The following is a 6,571-nucleotide window of genomic DNA, read 5'->3' as shown; positions in this document are numbered from 1 at the left end:
CATCTGCGAGGGTACAAGATTTTTTTGACGACACTGGGTGGGATTTTGGACGGTTATTACAGGCCCTTCCTTCTCACATGGTGAAATAGATAGGGGCGATACCTTTATGTGCAGATGCCCCGGACCGAATTATTTAGAAAATTACTTCGGATGGTGACTTCACCACCAAATCAGCATGGCAACTAGTCCGTTCGGTTCGCCAGCCTCAGGACTCATATCGACTGTTGTGGAGCTTTATCTTGCCTGCCACTATTTCATTCTTCTGCTGGAGACTGTGGCAGGATCTCATTCCAGTAGATGTTGTTATTCAGAGGAGAATTGGATGTCAGTTGGCTTCTCGTTGTCAGTGTTGTTCCGAGATTGAGACCATCAATCATATTTTCACGAGTAGCAGCATCTCCGACCAGGTATGGCAGCACTTTGTAGACATCTTTCAGATACCTATGACTTCAGGGGAGGGGGTTAGACAGAGGTTCCAGAGATGGCGGTATTCTGGACAGCACGTTTACCGTGGACACATTCGTATTATCATTCCTCTACTGATATTTTGGTTTCTATGGACTGAGAGGAATGATGTGAAGCATAGAGGTATTCGTATGGTGGCCAGACGTATTATTTGGAGGGTCTACCGCATGATCTCCTTTCTTCATATGGGAGGACTATTCCGAGTTGAGCATTGGCGAGGAGATGTGACACTTGCACCCTTTTTTGGCATTTCTTTGACCCGTCCTCTCCCACCACCACCTATTATGGTTGTTTGGCGCACTCCACCAGTTGGATCCTACAAGATCAACACTGATGGATGCGTCAAAGATGGATTTGCAAGTGGTGGAGGCATCATTAGGGACCACGCAGGATACTGTATCAGGGCATTCTCAGCATCGTATGGCCCATGTTTCATTTTGGAGGCTGAACTCAGAGCCATACTAGATGGGCTTCTATTGGCCAGAGGACTTGGGATTTCAGCTATCTGGCTCGAGGCAGATTCAACATTGGCTATTCACTACATCACCAAAGGTGGAGGACCATTGTCGATTCAAGGTATTCTTAGACAGATCAAAGACCTCATCTCCTGCGATAGAGACACGGTTTCACACATCTACAGAGAAGGCAACCAGGTTGCTGATTCTCTTGCTATAGAAGGCTGGAATCATCGGCGCTATCTAGAGTATGGACCACTAGAACTGCCTCGACATATTAGGGTGATAGTGCGGATCGATAGACATGGATTGCCCAGTTTCAGAGGTTCGTAATTTAGGCTATGATTATTAAACTTTTTTATTGTATAGGGAAGTAGTACTTCCTCATTTATTGCTTTCATTTATTATATTCATTTGTTGCATCACTGCTTTTTGGAGGTCAGGTTCATGCCCCCCTCCTTCCGTGTATTCTTGATTTTTATGAAATAAATATGGTTGGGGAACCCTTAACCCCCATCGACCTTCCTTGGTGGACCCTAAAAAGTCACTAAGGATGTGTGGATGTCTTTACCAAAAAAAAAAAAGAAAAAAAGAAAAAACAATAAGTAGCCGCAACAACTTTTTAGGGGAATGGGCACTGTACCCAACTGTCACCTTGGAAATACACAACAGCTGTCAAATCATTTAACGTCAGATACGCCCACCTCGGATCGAGCTCCTCACTCAACTTTACAAAGTTTAGACGCACCTGACGCGGAGTCCCTTGTGGGTCATCACTTCGGTCACTGCGTTCCTTCCTAAGCCTTACAAAGTTTTAGCCATCTCCCAACGCGTCGTCCCCTGTGGGTCAGCACACCGGTGGCGGATGAGCTCCTCACTCAACTTTACAAAGCTTAGACGCACCTGACACGGAGTCCCCTATGGGTCATTGCTTCGGTCGTTGCGTTCCCTCCTAAGCTTTATAAAGTTTTAACCATCTTCCAACGCGTCATCCCCTGTGGGTCAGTGCACCGGTGGCAGATGAGCTCTTCATTCAACTTTGCAAAGCTTAGACACACCTGACACGGAGTCCCTTGTGGGTCATCGCCTCGGTCACTGCGTTCCCTCCTAAACTTTACAAAGTTTTAGCCATCTCCCTACGTATCGTCCAGTTGAGCAGCACCTCGATCTCACATAAATTTTTCCCTCACGCAGTAGCAAAGCTTTAGCGCATCTGCCTAGGAACAACGCTTCGGCGAACACAGACGAACGACCCTCAAGTTCTCACAAATCACGGTCCCTATCCCGAGGCATACATACCCGATCCGAAAGACAAGTCCACCCATTATATAAATATTCATACCTGAACCATTGTTATGCCCCTATCTGAACCACTTCGGAAAGTCCACCACCACATCCTACGAGGTGTGGAACACTCATCCAAAGTGGTTCCGAAGTGACTTTACCAATGGTGAAGAGCTGCTATCATACTACGAGGCGTAGGCAATTCTGCGGGACCGATCGAAGCGCCATTGCCCCTGAATCCGAGGTGAAATGCACTCCGGGGACCTCTGTCAGAGAATTCGCCGCCAATTTCAGAATGAGATATTTGTCAAGATTTTTTCTACACCTAAGGTTTAAAGTGATTTGACGTCTCCATGAGGCTAGTTGATGTGACGTATCAACTTTATGTCAATTCAACTCGGAAGAAGTAATTACCCGCCCACTCTATAGACGTGACTGATTGACACCTATGAGCAGACGCCTCGTACCGTCAGATGTATACACGTGTACCACATCCAACGGTTCTCCTCACCTATAAAGACCCAAGACTTGACAAGAGGTAAAGGTAATGAAACTCTTATTACTTGGCACTCCATAGCAAGCAAAGATATATATATTCTCCTCCCCACTATTTTGCACAACCTTGGTACTGTTCCGATCACCTGAGTCTAACTTGACCGTCAGAGTGTATACGGCCGCCACCACCCCCGCTCGTTCCGACCGTGTGCATCTGACAGTACGTTAATTGTGCACAGAGAAGAATACGTGGAGTGGCTATTAGTTAGCCACGTGGAGGGTCCAATTTTCGAGGTCAACAAAATTGATATTTTTTATAATGTTTTTTTTTTTAAATTTTCTTGAGAAACTTTGGTGCCATTCAAGTATATAATTTCTTGTCAAGAAAGTAATCTATGCAGCCATCATTAGTATTGTATTTAAGAACAAGTTTGTTGAATAATGAATAATTGTGTTATATGCCATTACTATTGCAATATCAACAGCAATTTCTTTAATTATCTTTCCTGTCCATTTCTTGATTTTTGGTATTGACGTCTTCCACTCGATAGTCCATTCCTTCAAATATTTTTGCTTCAACCACAATAGATTGTAATTTTTAGAAATACTACAGGAAACTTGTATTTGTATGTTTTGCCAACTCTTTAGTCAGTTGATTAATGGTACATATGGAACAGAATGAATTTTAGTAATGTAACGAGTAGTTCACAAATTATTAGACACTTCAATCAACAAAACATTATTAATAATGCACAAAATAAACTGAAAAAATGTAAGGAACACAAGAATTTTCGCCCTAAGGCAAGAGGTTCAGAACCGGAGTTTCTAATCCCCTTTTGTGCTTCCACCACCGGAAGAATTCATTGCATTAACTAGAATTATGAACCGTCCAACAGTTACAGATCTGAGATCGAAGCCAAGAATCACTCAAGATTACCAATAACCCTCACAATATTGCCTCAATAGTTCACTCAAGAACAATAATGTGAAATCGGTCCGTATACAAGCTCACCCAAGACTAGTATTATACGATTTCATAAAGTAGAATCAACAACTAAATGATTTCTACACCGATTTATGAAAGAATAATATGGCACTCAGAAATTAGGAGGATTATTCTTCAGCCGTATATTGAGAGAGAACCAAGAGATGAAGATGAATGAAGAAGCTGCCAAACCCTAGACTCAAGAGGCCCGTAAATATAAAGGCTCTAGAATAACTCCATCCAATGGCCATAAAGGCGACACTTGTTATCATCAAGTTTGTTTAGCTCATTAGTAAAAAGCGTGTTGGTGAAACACGTTTTTAATAACCATCAATTTCTTTTCAACTTACTCAATTTAAATAGAAGCCAGTCAAAGTCCACGTACAGCTGGTCTAGTCAGCGAGTCAACTTTGCCACATCATTGTGCCACATTTCCTAGTAAGTAAATATATATCCATGCTCTTATTAATTTTCTACATAAATGGCTGATCCATCTTATCACAATTTCCAGATTGTTTTGAAGTGGGAATTGATTGCAATTTGATTAATGTCTTTCTCTTTTTACAGGCATTTAGTTCTGCAAGGAATGTTGGACCCCTAGAAGTACGATGAGACACGAGAGATTTTGACTACACATTTGAAAGAGGTGTTAGATTCAGTCATCGAACCATAGTAATCATTCTTGCCAAAATATTGATAGCGACAAGGATGACAGCGATAGTGGTACATCTTTGGCTAGCCGTAAACGTCATCAAGGTAAAATTGTTTTTGGTGCCTCTTTTATTAGACCTTTAAGTAAGTTTTCTTCTTTACTTTTTGCGTTTTCACTGTTAAGTGTTTGAATACATAGATAGAAATCACCAAAAACTTTTTATTCAATTTCTTTCATCATATTACTTTTCAAAAGGTTAAAAGAAAAGTGAAATATAAGGACAAATTATCATACTGAAAAACCTTGAAGTAATTTGTTTGCTAACATTTCAAGCTTTGGATTTCTTATTAGGGGGGTGTTTGAGCCACATTATTTTGGTAACAATGCATTCCTGAATAGTGTATTGATGGGAAATGTGTGGTTAAAAAATAAGAATTTTTTTTGATTTGCGTGTAATATTATTTTATTGAAAAATGTGTGATTGAAATGATATCAAATCACTATTTAAAAATGTATTTTTTGGGATAATGTGACTCAAACAGGCCCTAGAACAAATTGATAAAGAAGCACGTGCATTTTACCTTTTTAATTTAAAAATAAGGTGTAAAAGGCTTTTATTTAAAAATCAGGTGATAATTTAAATTTTTAATATTAATAATTGTCTTATAAAATTAAATAAATATATGTATCCACTATATCCCACCCCCCAAAACCCGAATGACTTTTCTCTTTTCTCTCATCTAACTTCATTCTCTCATCTCTTTGTCACAACTGTTGAAAAACTATAATCACCAACCTTTATTTCTCACTCTTTCTTGGTTTTCAGCACTGCTTTGACCACAGGCGGGTGAGTTATCTCAAGGCACTACCAATAGCAGTGGGAGTGCTATTCCGCAGTGACTCAGTAGCACAAGGAGAGTTGGGCACTGCAGCATCGCCAGTCAGAATGCAGTGTATGGTTGCTGCTTTGGTGTCGGTGAGGAGTCGGTAGTGGTGGGAATGTCTACTGGTGACAAATGCGGTTGTTGATGAAAGGGGTGGCTATTGGAGTATGGTTTTGCAAGTGATGTGAGCTCCGCTGCTGCAGTGACGAATGATGGGAGATCTGTCAAAATTTTGTCGCAATCTAGTGCCGGAGTTTTGTTGGTGGTGTGAGTTTTGTTGGTCGCAATTTAGGGAAATTGGGTCACAATTTGGTGCCAGAAAATTTGGGGTAAATTTTGTTGTTTGTGTGCATATGGTGGTGGTAGTGCAGGCTATTTGTTTATGGCGATGGTGGCTGTAATTGCGGTGGAGCAGGCACAGACTGTGATAGTAGTAGTTATGTGTTTGTTGTGACTGTTTGTGAACAATTTTTTGTTGAATGTGACCGGTTGCGACTTGGTCACAAACAGTCACATTGAATACAAATCTGGTCATATTTAGTCACATCAAAGATCTAATCACATCAAAGACAAATTTGATTACAGTTAATCACAAATAACATAGGTCAGTGCATTGGTTACATACAGTTACAAATTAGAACGTCACATACAGTCACGCGAAAATAAATTTGCTCACAAATAGTTACATAAAACATAGGTATAATCACGAACAATAAATTTGGTCATAAATAAATTTTTAAAGATTTTTCTACAGTAGAGTATATAGAGAAATTGTTTTTAATTTTTGGAGATTTTTCTATCGCCGGAGCCAAACAGTCATCGGAGTGGTCCCAGAGCTATCGTTGAAGCGATAGTAGGAGCAATCGTTGGAGCACTCACCAAAGAGGAGGTCGGAGTTGTCGCCGGAGCCGATGGTCGCCTCCAATGGGCAAAAGGGGTAGGAAGAGAATAAAGAGTAGAGAGAGAAAGAGAAGGGCTTGCATTTGAAATTTGGTGTGATTAACTATGTTATATTATAATTAAAAATTTAATAAATTGATTTATCACCCAATTTTTAAAAAGTTTTATGGAGTTTGTTTGTTTTGAAATGTGTTTCTTATATGCAAGATTTATGTATTGTTCCCATTAATAAATTTGAATCTAAAATCTATCAAACACAGTTTTTGAAGGTACAATCATGGTGATTCTATATCTGGAGATGATCAATCATACATGGTAGATAATGTGTACAATTGTCATCCTGATAAATATCTAGAGATGGAAGCTGGATTAAAGTATATGATGGTATGCTTCCCTACTTGTAGTATACTAAAGTATAGTTATTGATTATTTTTTTTGACATCAATAATTG

This window comes from Olea europaea, chromosome 15 (assembly GCF_002742605.1).
Source record: "Olea europaea var. sylvestris chromosome 15, O_europaea_v1, whole genome shotgun sequence".
Taxonomy (NCBI): domain Eukaryota; kingdom Viridiplantae; phylum Streptophyta; class Magnoliopsida; order Lamiales; family Oleaceae; genus Olea; species Olea europaea.
The sequence above is the reverse complement of the archived record's forward strand: the minus strand, read 5'-3'. Positions refer to the sequence as shown.